At 39.4% G+C, this 15200-nt stretch overlaps 1 long non-coding RNA gene across 4 annotated transcripts in view; it reads right to left on the bottom strand.

Moving 5' to 3' along the window:
- The window catches only part of LOC136695610 (uncharacterized), an 80508-nt gene that overhangs the window by 11479 nt on the left and 53829 nt on the right, over positions 1–15200 (bottom strand). The window lies entirely within an intron of this gene.

The following is a 15200-nucleotide window of genomic DNA, read 5'->3' as shown; positions in this document are numbered from 1 at the left end:
AGCCTGAAATGAAATAGGATGCTCACCATGCTCAATACTAAGCACTTGCTACAGGTGTATAAAGCTCTGTGGAGCAGTGAAAGTGGATGGCGCTACATCCAGTACCTTTGGGATCTGTCGAAGTGATGTTTTTGATCCAGAACTAACCATCCATTTACAGTACCTCACCTACCAAATTTTTGTGTGGCTGAATGCAATCGAATTCTGACAGTAACATTTTAATATAGAGTGCAAAGCCCTTCCAGAAAAGCACAGAAGCTGTTACTGCTATAATGTAGAGTGAAAACCATCTATTAATACTCTTCAATTCAGAAGAAACGATGAATGAGACCTACTTACTAACATTTGGCCACACAGTGCACATAACCCGCATAGCTAAGCCACACAGAAGGAAACTTTGGACACCGGGCATAACTGAGTGCTTTAGGCATAAAGTGGAAATTCCTCTCATGTAAAGCCCTGCCGCAATTTGTAGCCCACTTTTATTCTCCGCATCCATCCAGAGATGGTTTCTTCCAAAGGGGCCTCTACCGTTTTTGGGCAAATCTGTTATTTTTGGTGTAGATGGAGGCTGAATGGAGACTGGGGTTTATGTGGAATTATTTGGAGGAAAAGTACTGCTCCTAAAAGCGAGTGTTACAGAGGGTCGGGTCTCTGCGGACCTGCCCGAGTCTGCCAAAATAAACGGCCGCAAAATGCAGGAAGAGAAAGAGAGTGAGAGCCCCCCATTCCCTCAACCCCCCCAAGATCCACAGGAAATCAAACCACCCGTCAACCCTGTCGCTCTGCCCAGTCTCCCAGGTTACTGCGTATTGTTTACTTGTTCGGAAAGAGGTCGAGGGTCATGCAGACCACATCTATTTCCTCCCTCGCCGCGCTCTCTCTCTCTCTCTCTCTCTCTCTGTTTCTGTCTTTCTGTCTCTCCATGAGAGAGGAAGGAACAAAGAGAGAGTGAAAAGGAGGGGGGGATGAAATTAGAAAAAAAAAACACAGAAAGAGAGAGAAAGCGATCAGACGGGGGAGATAAGGAGCGAGGGAGGGAAGAGGAGGATGGAGGGATGGTGGAGTGACTGGGTGTGGGGGGGGACGTTTCGGGGGTGATGTGTGTATTCGACTTCAGGCTGCCTCCTCTTATGCTAATACAGCCAATTTCCCCTTTTATTTCATTTCTGGAGCTGAAATCTGCGATCTCTGATAAGGTTGCCAGGGCGACCGCCTCTCGGGCGAGCGGATGCGGGCAGGCGTGTGATGGAGATGTGTGCGTGTGTGCGGGAGCAGTAGGGATGAATAATTTAAAACGGCAGCAGCCCAGAGAGATAAGAGGGCTGGAGCCAGGGACACTCTCTCTCTCTCTCTCTCTCTCTTTCTCTTACACACACACACACACACACACACACACACACACACACACACACACACATATATATATATATATATATATATGAACACACACACACACACACACAGCTCTCCCCAAGCTTCATCTGACAAAGAGAGGTGACCCCACAAGGTCGAGGTGGATGGAGAGGTGGTGCTGGTGGAAGGATAGGAGGAGAGAGAGAGAGAGAGAGAGAGAGAGAGAGAGAGAGAGAGAGAGAGAGAGAGAGAGAACGAGACTGGGAGAGAACGAGAGAGAGTGGAGTGTAAGCGTCTCTGGAGAAAGGAGGAGTCACTTTTTTCTTGAAAAAAGAGGAGAAAGTAACAGAGAGCAACAGAAAGAGTGAGGAAAAGAGACAGAGAAGGTTTCAAGGGATCAAGTATCGATTTGAGCGAGTTTTTGGAGAGAGGGATCCATTGTGTTCTTGCCAAGAATACAGACACATTCAAGTCTTCAAACTGTCACATTAATGCAATACTTCAGCCAAAAATCTAAAGTACAGTTACCCACCCCTCAAATGTATTTGATCAGCCAGGATCTGTTCAGTGTCTGAACTCTGTTTTTAAGAGCTATAAAGATAATGTGGCTAAGAAGTAACAGAAGCTCAATTCCTACCAATTAGCATTGCTGCAAAATGCAGACCTAAACCACTAACTCCAGAACCTTATAACTTTAGTGCGATCTGATGCAATGAACCAGTTGTAAACCAGTTCATGACTTTACCATAGCAACTAATTCAAAATAGGGCACTTCTGTGGCTTAGTTTCCGTACAGACTGGAAGGTTAACAGAATTATAAAATTATAGGGTACCGTTTAAGAATTAGACTGCACTTATAAACGTTCATAAATAATTTACAATTATCAATTAGTTGTTTTATGGTAATTTGTTAAGTTGTAAACACATTAAAATCATAAATACTCATTTAAAAACACAGATTCAAAGTGTTGTTTGCCAAATAGTGAACCCACAGCCATGTTTAATGTTTTTAGACTTCAGATTTTGCCAGATACTGCCCTTACTTTGTCTTCTCAGTCAATCCACATTAACCCTGTCAGCTTCAGCACGTATTTGTCAATAAGTTTAACCATTTAACCACCAAGTTTAATCAATTAACTACCAACAGTGATAATAATGTGGTGTGTACTTTAACATGTGAAATGACAAAAATCACATTCTCAGGGCTAATCTAATTCTTTATGTTGACATTTTCAGTAGGTTCTTTGACACTTTCAGTATAAAAGACGTCACTGCTGCCCATTCTATCTCTGTGTTACAACCTAATTCATAACTATGTAATTACGAGGTTTTAAACTACTTATGTATGTTTATAAGCATAGTCTTATTTTAAAATGGTACCAATGTGGTATTAGTTCTATTCTGACAATATGATAGGAGATGGCATAAATACCTTTTAAAAATACAGTATAAATTTGCAGTATTATCATTGTTAAAATTTACCTCCCAGTCCGTACGGTTTCCTACCCTCCTCCAAAAGTTACATAGTGCAGTTTCTGCAGTGCTGAGCGAGGAATATCAATGACAGAGACTTTATTCTCCCTGTTACAAGTCAGTGGAGCATCAATGTACTTTTAAATGTAAAAAATACTGCCAAGTGTTTCTTTAAGGGGGCACAAATATGTGAAATCTGACAAACTATAACTTTTAAATGCTTCCTCTCACTGGCATGTACCACTCACAGTGAACTGAACATGAATAAGGACTCAGGTTCAGTAGCATTCCAAGGAACTCCAAAATGTTTTTTATGGCAATTGTAAAGAATGCTTTGTGGTGCGTTTAACATTTTCTGTCACGGTTTGCCATTTTATTGATTAAATAAATGAATGTGGGCGACTTTAAATGTCTACATTAGACAAACAAACCAAACATGTCTTTATTTGCCAAAAAGAGGTAAGAATCAGGTTTGACCAAATCATCCCATTAAAGGCCTTCATTCCATTGCATGTACTAGACACAGTGAGTTGAGCCTGAGTCAGAATTTGGGTTCAGTGGCATTCCCATGCACACAGTGGCTGTTTGCTACCTGCCACACACTCAGAGCCTCTGAGTCTTGTGGAGTTCAGAGCCACGGCTGAACGATCACCACACGCAAACACACCCACACACACTCACACATGCTAAACCAAGCATCCAATGTGTGTGTGTGTGAGTGTGTGTGTGTGTGTGAGGCATGTCTCCGGCCAGTCTGCGGCGCCATTCTTAAGCGGTACTGCCACCTCACATGCGTCCACGTATGCCTCAGCTCACAGGGTCACGCGCAGGTGAGGAGTTCACGCAGAGGGGCGTGTGCATGAGGCCGCCGCCCACACCTGCCAGGCAGGCCAATCACAAACAAGCCACACACGCAGGGTGAATGGCAGCAGCCCGCATAACTGTGATGATCCCAGCTCGAGCGTGACCAGATTATCCTCGCTGGCGCCAGACAGACCGTACACGTCCACACACACACACTCACACATTCTACCTGCAGCACCAGCAGCGGGTCTGTGTGTCTGTCCTGTCCACCAACTCTCTCAATAATCCACTTCATTCCCACACAACCAACTGTAGAGGTAAAGTTGTAGGTTCAAGGTAAACGAACTCTCGGTTGAGGAAAAGAGTGTATTTAATGAAGTGCCCTCAATAAAAGTGAAACCAATTGCCTTTACTCTCCAGATGGAAAGTTGCACCTGCCCTGTGTCCGTTTATATATTTTTAAATATATAAAATGTATCTTAGCAGTAAAACAATGAAATTAACGTCCAACTGTGTTCTTTAAATGCATTTAAATTGAAAGCTGCACATTTGCACATAAAATGACCCCTAAGAATTGATGTTTAAAATAATAATATATAAAGCCTTAAGTGAAGACAAGTCAGTCCCAATTATAAAATATAACAGTGCATGTAAATATTTGTGAAACCCCAGTCAAACTGCAGGATATTCTAAGAGAAATTAAGCACTCTTACATTAAACACACTTCTGCACATTTAATGATTCACAATCGTTGATTTGCTGAAGACCAAATAATGTCTGTTCAATATTTGTGGCCTGTTTAAATTTATATTTAAGGATGCTGATTCCTGTATAGGATTTTTTTATTTATTTTTTTCTACACATAAGTGGACCAGTGGTGTCCAAACGTATAAATCTGCACAATGGAATGGAATACGGCACACTGTTGCTCTCTAACTAAAGCTAATTGAGGCTCCTCTGTAACAGTCTCGTACCTTTTTTGATGAGTGTAGCTTCTAATTTGCTGATTTCTGATCATTATTATTGTGGTCACTCTGCCATCTTGGTGAGCGCACAATTCTCTTGAGGTCATAGGTGAAAAGGTCACTTCCGAGGCTGTTTGAAGTGAGGTTGTTGCAATTTGAGACATTTCTGGTGCGCGTGCAGCAACGGCGTCAATCAACGCAGCACATCTCTACAGAAGGTTCCAGAAGAAAAGATGGTCATCACAAAAGGAGGGTGGATGTTGTGTCTGTTTCCAGCGTCCTTCACATTCCAGTGCCATTCCTGCACCACACACACACACAAACACTTTTCTGTTTGCTTTTAGTTTAGCACTGAGAAGACTTCTCTAATGTAGGTTCACATTTCGTAAAACCTACAACACCAGTAGCAATAATCTACTATTAAGATAATTTAGTTAGACTAAGTTGAGGAAAAAGGCAGAGAATATAAAATAATTTATACTATTAACAGAAATATACTAAATAATATTACAAATCCAGCAAATGACTAAATAAAAAAGATGTTTTTCAGTATTTAAATATGGCCTCACTGACTAAATCACAGATTCCATAATTTTCAGAAGATCTGCTTTTTTATTTATTTATTTTTAATGGAAGCTCAATATTAGCAGTTCGTTGCCTTTTCTGATTCTCACTCTATAAATGGCATTATTTATATGTAATATGTCCCATATATGTTATATGTAGTTCTTCATATATAGCGTCATCCTAAAGTTAACTTTAATCTTATCCTTTGGAAAGAAAAATAAATAGTTCTACTTCTTCTTTCAGCTGTTAAAGACAACTACAAACGCTCTACAAAAACTATGCAGACTTTACTGCTCCTTAAAGTTAGTCAGATTTCTCTATGATTTTTACTAACATTAGGATACTTGTGTTTGGAAAGTCCATAAAATCAATCTCGTACACTCACACAAGCACATAAGCATACACAATAACGTATTTGGTTCAGAAACAAGTTAAACAAGGAGTTGCAGGTTCTGGCTCCAGAAGCTCATGCTGAAGCCTAAGTGCCTCCTGGCAGGTAGTGCCACTCAGGACCACATGGTGGCACTAGACACATTCAGAACAAGAGGCCAAAAGATAAGAAGAGGCAGCTTCATCGTTGCCACACGGCGATAAAAAGCCAAAACATTGTATACACACACACAAACACACCCCACAAATAGATACTGCTGATAACCGAGACGATACAAAAATAGTCCCATTGAAAATAATAAGAACAAGATAAATCTCTGAAGCGATATTACGTCTGATATCAGCGTCACACTCGGCTGTGTAATCACACGAGTAACAAGCCAGAGTCAAGGAGAGGACTGATGGGATATCCTCTTTCCCTCTCCACTAAATCTCTACTCTACTCCATGTATCTCATTGTGCATCTCTCTCTTACAGCATGCCGTAAAAACATCTCCCAAAAAAATCTCCTCAACTCAGCACTTCTCCATCGCTACATACTCAAAGCTGGGGTTCGAGCTTTTCCTGAACATGAACTGCTCTTCCAGAGGGACATGAACGCGTTTTAATGCAAACTGTGTCACTCCAGCATATGTCTTCATATGTTTATCCTGAAGATAAATACACGCTGACATTTCTGATTCTGAACCCATAAGAACCTGTTTGGTAGACACTCGAGCACTTTATATTAGTAGAATAGTATAAATCAGTACTTCTGCTGATATATGTTCCTTGTTAAGGCCTTCACAGTCCACATTTGTTCTAGATCCCAAGACCAAAAATGGGTTCTGCAATGCGCAGTTCTGTGCTGCAGTGTTCTCACATCACCGTGATAATGTTTGATGAGGACTTTGCTTCAAAGTATTCCCCACACTCTGAAGTTTGTCTTTACACTGTATCTATTCCCAGGTCTTTTTTCTGACGACACTCACGCCCCTCTCGCTGCACGTCCAGGAACATAAACAATAATGTTTCTCTAATTATATTACGGTACATTATAGGGACTACTCAGCATCAGAATACTAGAAGAGCTCATTTTTATTATCATTTAATACACACTGGAATACCGGAATTAAAAAGGAAAATAGTTTTATAATGTACACCATAGAAAAATAAATATTATAATATTTAATATCATTTTTGAATAAGCAATTATAACTTTTTTTGTAATTTATACTGCACTGGAAATGTACAATACTTCACAAATCCTGTGGAGAAGTACCATGCAACGGCAAATAACAGTGATACTTAGAACTGAATTAACAACATACAGAAGTGGATAAAAAACTATAGTAAAATAATGCTACAGAATTCAATTAAAAAAAACAAGAAAAAACTAACTTATTTATCAAATTAAATATAATCAGTAAGAACAGTTAAAAGTTACATAGAAAGATGAACAACACTTTCATAGAACGTGATTCTACGCCAATCACAAAGTTAATTCCCATAACTCAATTTGTTTTATGAGGTATCGGTAGACGCACTTTCAGTCAAAGCCTTTCTGTGATCGCAGGAACGATCCATTCCTCAGCGCAGAGAAAGTGCATCATCTCAGCACAAGGCAAAATATAGCCCCATCTCTCATGGCATTGAATTGATTTAGACCCAGAACCAAATCACTGCAATGTTCGCTCTTTCCCATAATCAGCAGTGTTTAATGAAATTATTTACAAAATCTGAATAATTAATAAAAGTGTTGAAATGTGATATTAGCATATTTTTCCCTTCACTCTATAAAAGCGATTTGGCCTGGATTTGCATCAAAAACCTCGTTTCAATGCATTCATGCATTATTATGTTTGTCTGTATAATTATTACATTCGGCAATCATTTTTTATCAGGACCATATAGTGTGGAAAAGCAATTGTGGGGATGCAATTAAATCAGATGTTAATTAAATCTGATCTTGTTTTTGTACATTAATTAAGTGGCAGTTTTTAATCTAGTGTATCCACACACGGCAGCGAGAGATGAGCCGAGGGAAAGGACTCAGCTCATTTCATGCTCGTAAACGCTTTTTTATTTTTTTATTTTGTTCTGAGCTGTACTGGAGCAATGAGAAGCCTGTCACAACACACACACACACACATACACACACTTCAGCAGAGAGGTCATATGCAAAGTTAGATGTTGATTCTCTAAGTGAAAATAAGTACATGCTTTTGCATAAATTAATGCACAGTTACTGTTTACATGGTGAATTCAAAATATATAAAAAATATGCTGCATTTTCTGTTTCTTATTGTAATTGTTTTCCAGCAAATACATAGAAAATGTGCACTACATGTTGCAAACCAATGGCACCCCTGTGGAGAATGTGTTAACGTTGCTGTTGCAGTAAGAAAATTAGCCAGGTATGTCATTCAGTCAGTGATGTCTAAACTTTTGCACACAAATGTACCATTGGTTTTTAAACCTGAACCATTCTTGATTTGGGAAATGAAAGTGGCTGTGAAAATTGGCGAATAGATAATAAATGGAATAAAAACAAATAAAAAAAATACAGACCTTTCCTGAATTTGAGCTTGAAAAATTAGAAGCATTTCTTTTGGCTGTGTGTATGTGAATTTGTGTATTCAGAGAGGATCCATTCATTATGCTTATTTCAGCTTAAGGTTATCAGATCAGATGTGGGAGTAGTTCCTGGTAGAAAGAAAGACACAAGAGATAAAGTGTGAAAATTTTCCCCTGCGGTCAGCAGTGGTATACACACTCTCACACACACACACACAATATACACCCTCATAAATACAGACACACACACACACACACACACAGACACACACACACACAGACACAGGTCATGCTTAAGCTAAGACCATGCCTAAACTCTTAGCAAACAGAGAAAGCTGAGAGAAAATATTCCAGCAACAGCAAATTAGGCTAATTAACAAACTCATTTAAAAGCTGGAGAAATATTGATCTGTGGCCTGCTGCTGGCACACAGCACATGAAGGGAGAAATAAATAAAGAATAAGAAATTATGGCAGGTGTGGATGCAAACTGTTTGTTGCCAACAGAGAATTTTAAATTACAGTTCAATCAGGGGAGGGTGAGGAAGGAGGAGTGCAGATTCGAGGGTGCGGGACGAGGGGGGTGGAGGAGAGGGGTGGGGGGTGCTAGCGGTGGGCTGCAGAAGCCCCTCTCTGATCCTCTCTCTACACGCTTAGTTAATATTTCACTGGATGAGAATACGCCGGCGAGGGTGCATTTCACTCCCTGAATGAGAAGCAATCTTGCTCAGCCGACTCCAACAATAATTAGAATGGAGATTAAATAAAAATAATTAGAAAAAGTTCATCTAGTTTTGATGTATTAATTATTCAGTCCCGCTTTATTCCGAGTCTAATTATCTGCTTCACTGAAAATGCAGAGATTTGTGTGACTCATAAAAATTACATTCATGTAATTATGTCAGCAATTTGGGGGGAACTCAACTAAGCGACAGCGTCAGCTTTCTTTCCCTCATTTTCTTTCTTTCTTCCTGTCTTCCCCCCCTTTACTTTTCCTTCAGCTCCCCGCGCCGCCACCTCGGCCTTCTGCTTGTTTAAAGTAAGTTACTTCCAACTACTTATAACTTATAAGTTAATACAGTGGCCCCTTTCAAGACTGTCATAGAAATAAAGAAAGGCAAGTCGAGATTATTTACTCCCCAGCTGATTACCGTCACTTCTCTCTCTCATATATATATATATATATATATATATATATATATATATATATATATATATATATATATATATATATATATATATATATGAGAGAGAGAGAGAGAGAGAGAGAGAGATTCCCCCTCCTCTCATCCGCCGTCTCACACCGCTTGTACCTTCACGAGTACAATGAAAACAAGACGACTTCCATCCATTCTTGGTCAGTAGATAATCATTTGCATATAAATGGAAAAATATTTATTGTGACTGGGAAAAGAGAGAGAGAGAGAGAGAGAGAGAGAGAGAGAGAGAGAGAGGAGCTCAATGAAGTAGCTTTCTCATTTTTCAAACCTCAGGAGGCAGGCTGTGATATGTGTGTATTAAAGACCGCCAGGGTAAAGGGGGTGGGGAGGGGGTGAGGAGGGAGGTGAAGAAAAAAGAGAGAGAGGGAACGAGGGAACGAGGCAGGAAGGGAGATGGACGAGTGCAAGGAGGCTTTATCACGCTGTCGGTCGTGGAGGAAAGCGAAGACTTGATGAAGGAGCAAAGATGAACGGATTGCTCTAGTCTGTCTCAGAGGACCTGGGCCTGTAGTGGCAAAAACAAAACGCACTGAAAAACACAAGCCTCTATCAGTTTAAACACACAAATACACACACACACAGTGAGGGCACTTACACAGCCCTGTATGCAACAAGCCAAAAACACATTTGTCATAAAGGTCTACACACTGCACAAACGTCAACAACACCACTCCATTTTTCTGCTTCCCAGTTAAAATGAAGCAGGGAACACAAACTCACAACAGAACATTCCACCAGAATCTCAGAAAACTACAAGACTTGTAGTGAGTCAATCAAATCCACTTTTGATTCTTTGAATACCTGCTTCAATGGCAGAACTATAAATCCGATTCCACACCCCACCCCTTGTACAAACACCTCACATGGTCATAGTCACAAACTGACCACCTGTTTTACCTTGAGCATTTATTCACTTCACTCACCACAGATTTAGTTTGTTTTTCATTCATTCATTCATTCATTATCTGTAAGCGCTTATCCATTTCAGGGTCGCGGTGGGTCCAGAGCCTACCTGGAATCATTGGGCGCAAGGCAGGAATACACCCTGGAGGGGGCGCCAGTCCTTCACAGGGCAACACAGACACACACACACATTCACTCACACCTACAGAAACTTTTGAGTCGCCAATCCACCTGCAACGTGTGTTTTTGGACTGTGGGAGGAAACCGGAGCACCCGGAGGAAACCCACGTGGACACGGGGAGAACACACTAACTCCTCACAGACAGTCACCCGGAGCGGGAATCGAACCTAGTTTGTTTTACATTTTTTAAATTTGAAAAAAAAAAAACATTGCTGTTGACCTCCAGGTTTAAAAATAGGTAAACACGGATTTCCAAAGTGGTCTGAGACGTTTGGATCCCACTGTGTGTACTAAACACATTCATAGGCACACCTCAGACATCACAACACCTCTGTCCATCGATACATTTACAAGTACATCCACCAAACATGCATAGTACATAATGACACATTTCACACAAAAGAACATTATATACACCACAACATCAAGATTAACATCATGTGCCCTGTACACTGACCATGAAACTGGTTACATAAGATGATGTTTTATGTCATATACAAAATGTGCTAATTACATTTACTGGTGAATGGACCAACAGAAACGCTGTAAATGATCAATTACTACTAGACAAATTAATCTTGTTGCAATGAGCTTTAACAGAAGTCTATATAGGTCTATGTTATTTGCTAGAGAAGGTGTATGTAGGTGTGATGCAGCCTGATGAGGTAATGCCTTACAGTAGAAGTGTCATTGAATACCGCACATAAAAAACACAGTGTTCATAAAATCCACATCCGATGAACAATATAAAATCCAGACACTGCGCTTGCTCGCTAGCCTCGCTCATTAACTTACATACACAAGTATGACCATGTTAACCAGAGCTTTGCAGAGGTATGAAGCTGACCCAATAAAATAAATAAATAATCGGTGCCATCACCACGCTTAGGGTGTTTTCGTGTGCATTAGACTCTTTAATGCTTCATACATACAAGGACTTTTATGTTGACAATCCCGGAGAGCCTGAAAATGAGTGCAGTGCTTTGTCTTTATCCGTAGCCTACATTTATTCAAACAAACAAATATCTGAATGTGAAAATTAATAAACGAATACCTACACAACTAAAAAATATCCGAATAGCGGAATATTCTTGGCCAGCCCTAGTGTGTAAATGTAAATTTATTTTTAAATATGATTATGGTGGTATACAATGCAGGTGGCACATAGACATATGAACAATGGCTTATAGACACATTTTGTTGTTGTTTTTCACTCTTTGATTTACTACATTGTAACAATATTGTGCATCACTGCAGTATTTTCACTCCTCAGTTCCGACAGTATTTTTACATTGATTATTATGTCACACAGCTACATTTCATTATTTATTAATAACTTCTTTCTTTGCACATATTGTCTTCCACTTGCACTTTGATTATTATACTGTGTATATTTTAATGTGCAATTTCTATATATTTTTAAATTGTGTAAATCTTTTCAATATGCATAAAGTAATTCCAGTCAGCACACAATTATGCACACAAAGCTCATATAATGTCCACAGAGGCCTCACAACATTGGGCTGTGGAGCAGTGAAATCGTATTCTTTGGAGCACCAACCATCATTTTGAGTTGTGGTGCTAATTCATTCATTTATTCACTCATTTTTTGTTACCTGCTGATCCAGTTTAGGTTTGCGATGTGTCCGGAGCCTACCTGGAAGAATTGGATGCAAGGCAAAAACACACCATGTGCAGTGTGCCAGTCCATCACAGGGCAACACACAATCACTTATGGACACATGTTGCACGGCCAATCCACAGCCCAATATATGATTCTAGACTGTAGGAGGAAACCTAAGCAGACACAGGGAAAACTCTTCACAGACAGGGAACTAAAGAAGGGTTCTAACCCAAATCCCAGAACCATGGAGCTGTGTGATATTAAGACTACGTGTTGCATCAGCAATTGCTGCTAAAGAAAATAAAAAATGAAATGATGTTGATATATTTCAGAAATAGTGGAAATGATGTACTAGTACACATCCAGATCAATGCATAATCCACAATACAAATATGTATTCCCTCAGTCTCAGGAGTGTCACCATAAATCCCTGACTGATGGCAGCATATGTTGTCCAATATATGAATCTTTACTGACCTCGAACTAGTGCTGGTTTATCCAATCTGCATTATTCACAATAAGCTAAACAACCACTGAGATTTAAGTAATCAATCTCAGTTTTCCATCGCCTCCACCTGTGAAACAGCATTTCCCTGTAATTGCTTTGTTTTTAGGACCTCAAACCATATCCAACACTTCATTTCAGTAGCGCCTTGACAGAAAAAAGACCATTTTAATTCTCAGAAATATTAAACAATGTTTTCATGTTAATTCTGAATGAAACCGAAAATTCAAGAGAAAAAGGCCAGACTAGAAATCAAGCAGAAATGTGTAAATGTGTGCAAGAGAGACTATAAACACAGTAGGAGCAAAGAGTAGATTGAAAGGATAAAGGCCATGCCTCAGTTCACTACACAAGTTTAGATTCTCTCTCTCTCTCTCTCTCTCTCTCTCTCTCTCTCTCACTCTCTCTCTCTCAAAGTATTTGAAAAGTAAAAGTCTCTCTCTCTGCTCTTAAAGTACAGAACCAAATCTTGCATAGTAATCAAATTTACTCCTGGGAAAGGCCCCAAGAGACAAGCAGATGAAGCAGTGGTGCAGCAGAAACTCCCGCTCTTACAGACTGATAAGGAGTGTGGACGTAAATATGAGCCAGATTATATACAGAACACCACAAAACCCCACCTCTCCTGAAGACAGCCCTGGTGAGCTTAGATGGAACATAATGTATTTGCATAAGGATTGAGAAGTCAGTGAACAATACATTTAAAATAAAAAAATCAAAGAAACACAAACATAATGGGAGACCCAACAATTTTGTAGAAACACAAAACTATTGCCATTAGACAAAGAGCAAAAATGTAGTTCAACTGTTTGGGTCCATCCTTCCACTGTGACAAAAAAACTCAACTCAGTTATTATATATCTACATATGCACAATCTACATAAGGTTCCAGGAAAGTAACTAATATAAAACCGGCACATTTTTCCCGCATAGTATCACTTCTCGTTGAGTTATTTTTTCCCCTGAGACTTCCATATTTTTCCTTAGTTCAACATTTTTGTTCATCCCTGATATATCACCATATCTAAAGGAATCTCTCGATATGAATGTGCTGTTGTCTGCGTCAACATGACGCATAGTTACATTTCTGGAGAGGTGTACATCAGGCTACTGCATATCAGTCAATCATACTTGAAACTCAATTACGCAAGGAGGAAGCCTTACATCAATAATATAGAAATGCTGCAGAGTTCATTGGGACCAATCAAGAACCATTGACCTAGTCAAGGGACCACTGGGCCTAGTCAAGTAGAGTCATGTAGGTTCCATGCAGTGGAAAGACGCTAAAAGTGTGTGTTTGACTGACCTGCCTGCAATCCAGAAATTACAGATAAGTTGTTGATGCTTTTGAGTCATTAAAAATGTTGCAACCTTATTTGCCTGATGCTGAACAATGAATAACTTGTAATGATGGCCATTTATTTGAACTATTGAAAGTAATGTGAGAAGTATTAAGTGAAATCGTGCAAAATGTTTCAAGAAGATGTGATGCCACATTATCTCTCTTGCTCTATCTTTCCATCTGAAACATGGTGGATTCAGCATTACAAGTGGAGAATTATCATGTTTAGATCAATGCCTGCAACGATACAGAGCGATTAAAACATTACAAATAAACCGCGAAAGAGGAAACGTGTCCTTTCCCCTCTTCCTCAGCCGCTAGCGTCGTTCAGTTGCTCAGCACCTCACACACGTCAGCGTACACACTCAAACCACACATATACACTAAAAGACGCAGACATTAAAACGCACACATTCAGCACAATACTCAGTCACAGTTAATGAACGTTTGATTAACTCTGAAAATGCCTACAATTCAGTTTGCTTGTCCAGTTTAATGTAAAGAAAATTATTCATTACTTCTACAAATTTACCTGCATGCAAATATTGTTTGTTTTGTTTTTAAATCTGCAAAAACTATTTATTTTATTAAAAAAAACATTTAAATTATGCAAGTATTACATTTTTTTTTAAAGTATTTTCTTGCAATTTTTCCTGTATCATTAAGTGGCATGAATAGAGATTGGATTAGTTGCGTCAAAAGTAAACATACAGTTATTCATCAGGTCAGACTTTAGTAACTTTCAGTTGATGGTTAGTTTACCAAATGTGGGCTCTAGAAGCTATGGCAATGCAACAAACATTACACCTATCACGGAGGCTGTTTTTGCACTTTTTGTTGCTATATTTCCATCTGTGACATACTGAATCCAACATTTTTTGGCTGAAGCATGGACTCTTCTGACCACACAACACATTTTAGGTCCATCTCAGATGACTTCAAGCCCAGAGAACTCACATCATTAACATATGCTTCCTCTTTACATAATAGCTTCAGGTTGCATTTCTTGATGCAGCGAAAGACTGTGTTAAAGGCAACATCCATGATTGTGGGGCTTGTTGTGTTCTCTCGTTTGTTTATGTTCAGAAGCTCCACGTCTTTTAAGGTGGAATGAACTGTATTCTGTACGCAGCTGAAGTTGAACTCATAAAACTGTACGTTTTATACACTGTTTGAATTACCACAAAAACACATTTGAAATCTGTGAGCACAACTCAGATAGCATTCTCCGAATTTAGAGTCAGTTCCAGTTACAGCAAAAATAAGTAAATGTTACCCACCTATGGAGCAGGAATAGAGCAATTTATAGAAAGTG

The sequence above is a fragment of the Hoplias malabaricus genome, chromosome 4, assembly GCF_029633855.1.
Source record: "Hoplias malabaricus isolate fHopMal1 chromosome 4, fHopMal1.hap1, whole genome shotgun sequence".
Taxonomy (NCBI): domain Eukaryota; kingdom Metazoa; phylum Chordata; class Actinopteri; order Characiformes; family Erythrinidae; genus Hoplias; species Hoplias malabaricus.
The sequence above is the reverse complement of the archived record's forward strand: the minus strand, read 5'-3'. Positions and strand labels throughout refer to the sequence as shown.